We start from the raw sequence: 3025 nt of genomic DNA on the forward strand, positions 1-3025 counted from the left end.
ATTCTTTGTGACTTTGAGGCTCTTTCATGGTTTGTACCATACTACCTATGTTAATAAATAGTGATTTTCAACCTTTTTCATCTCATGGCACACATAAACTAATTATTAAAATTCTGCAGCACCAAAAAATATATATTTTGCTGATCTGACAAAAAAAGGTATAATCTGATTCATTCACACTGGACAGTTGTGTTGGCTGTTGTTAATTTTTTATTTGCCAACCTAAGGGAAAAGAGGTCAGTGCCCCTGACTAGTCAGGTATTGCATGTTTTAAAAATTCTTGTGGCACACCGGTTGAAAGTTGCTGTTCTACCTTTATGTCTTCATTATCTGTGTCCTAAGGTCTTGCTTCAGATAGCCTGTTCTTTCCTTTAGAATTTGTCTGGCTCAGTTTTGCTCTTTTATTAGAATCAATTATTCAATAAATGTACCTTTACTCATGGATGTCCATGAGGTTCATTTAGTCTTCTAAGATTGTATTGAAAGTATTACATATGTCCCCCTTTTCCCCCATTGACCTCTTCTAGCCCACCCTGTCCCCTGCCCCAGGCCTTCACCGCCCTATGGCCTGTGTGTCCATGGGTTATGCATACATGCATACAAGTTCTTTCGTTGATCACTTCCCACCCATCTACCCATCCCCGCTTTCCCTCTGAGATTCCACGGTCTGTTTTATGCTTCTGTTTCTGGATCTATTTTGCTCATCAGTTTATTTTGTTCATTAGATGGAATCCCAGGTTCTTAATCTAGCCACCACCTTCAGCCAGTCTCTCACTTTAGACTTACAGTGGTTTAAGAACAGCTTTGAGTAATCTTGCCACTGTCTCAAATGTGTGGTCTTAGACAGAACACATGCAAGTTGAGTTTCCATGTTTTGGGCTGCAAAATTAAGGGAGTTGGATTAGAATAGCCTCTGAGTTCTTTTTCATCTAAACATATTTGATTCTAATTATATCATATTTTCTTTACTCCTATACCTGTGCAGGCTACATTTTCAAAGAATTTTTACTGTAACAAAATGTTCAACTGCACTTTATTTTATCAAATGTTAAAATAACTGGTCTAGATTCCATATTTGCTATTATGTCTTTATCTCAACATCTCTCTATAGCTATCAGTTTTTAATATATCGGTTTCTTAGGCTCATATGTATAGAACTGTTTTGACTCTATCAATTCATACTAGAAATACAGTTTCAGTGTATAATACTAGCAATTTTATTATACCTACTTGTAAAATCCATGACAGTTAAGATGGGATATCATCCAACTACAGGTGTATTTGATAGTTTCACTGGTTAAGTTACAAAATGAAAATGCATTGCATTTATAGATGGTTTTATGTTTTAAAAGTACACATTAACTCCTATGACCCTCACAAGAAGCTAATGAGGTAAGTAGAGCAAGCTTTATTGTCCCAGTTTATAACAAAGAAAAATTAGGGCACAGCAGAATACTGAAGTGGCTTGCCCTAGGCGCCACAGTTGATTAGTGACATCTAGGACAGGAACTCAGGATTCTAACTCAGGTTCTTTCCATGGTGTCTGCCCCCATTCTCAGCCAGCTTGCTCATTCCACTCGGTGCAAGTGCAGAGCTCCAAATCCTCCACAGGTGTAAGAGACCCCTCTTACCCACCAGCCACATTCCTTTGCTTGGGAAAAATTAGATAAGGAATTATATAAAAATAGAAAAAAATCTATATATATAATAAAAGGCCAGGACCATAAGTGTAATGACCAGAACGACCGCTCGACCAGTCGCCATGAGGTGCATTGACCACCTCTCGGTCCCCACCCCCTCTACCGCCCCACAGGCTCTGATCACAGCACAGCAAAGGGGGAACCACGGCAAACGGGGGTTGTGGCGGGGTGGGACTGGGGACTGTTGAGCGGCAGCAGTGAGCGTCCAGCGGCAAGCGGTGGCGAGAATTGCAGGTTGGCAGCGGCGGCAAGAATCACGGGCGTCACGGGGTGTCGTGGGGTGTCAGACATGGCCCTGACCGCAGGCTAGGCCTAGGGACCCTACTCGCGCATGATTTCGTGTGCTGGGATATATATATCCTCCAAAATGTATATACACACTTTGAATTATTATAAAGGCAGTGTTTGTTAAAATACATTTCATTTTCAAAATTGAGCTACCAGCTGTTAAAGTGTGTATACATTTTTGGGAGCAGCCTGTAGTCGCAGCTTAAACCCTGTAAAAGAAACAGAAGAGTACAAAGTACCTTTTTCGCACTTGAAGTCTTGAAAGGCAGGCACATTTAAAAAGGCACCAGAGAAAAAAATACATGAAAACCTATGGAACACTAGGTCATGTAGTACACAGTGCAAAGAAATAATGCAATCAGAGATGTGAAAATTATTTGAGCTAGAAACAATGGTGGGTTTAGGTTTACTTTTTAACCTTGGAAGTAATATCCGATTTGGATTTCGGAAACCAGTGAAAGGAATAGTGAATTACAGGTAGACATACAATGTTGGTTTTAGTAAGACACCATTAAAAAGGGGGGGGGGGGTTGAGAGGAGGGGCTTTAGACACATATAGACCTGGGTTCAAATTCAAATTCGGTATCATTCTAGCCTCAAAAATAGAAATTATCAGTCAAATGCCTATTTTGTGCCAGGTTCTGTGTTACATGGATTATTTCACTTAATCCTCTAAGCAACCTTGCTGCTCTCAGTGCCTGAGAGAACTCCTGGCACATGGTAAGAGATCAATGAGTGTTTGTTAAATTATTTAATACTGGAGCATGGTCTTTATTTTATTGATAAGGAAACAAAGGCTCAAAAAAGTTATTTTACGTGCACAAGGCCACACAGCTAACAAAGAATAAAACTGGGACTTGAGCAAAATCTGTTGAATTTAAAAAACGGGGATAATACTTTTCCAGGTGCGTCATGGGTTAAATGAAATGCTCTGGCTAAGGTTGAGAACAATGCCTGGCACACTGGGCATGCTTAAATAAATATTAGGACAAATATCGCACAGGAGTAAACTGATAGGGGCTGAATCAGGAACAATA

The sequence above is a fragment of the Myotis davidii genome, unplaced genomic scaffold (genome assembly GCF_000327345.1).
Source record: "Myotis davidii unplaced genomic scaffold, ASM32734v1 scaffold159, whole genome shotgun sequence".
NCBI lineage: Eukaryota > Metazoa > Chordata > Mammalia > Chiroptera > Vespertilionidae > Myotis > Myotis davidii.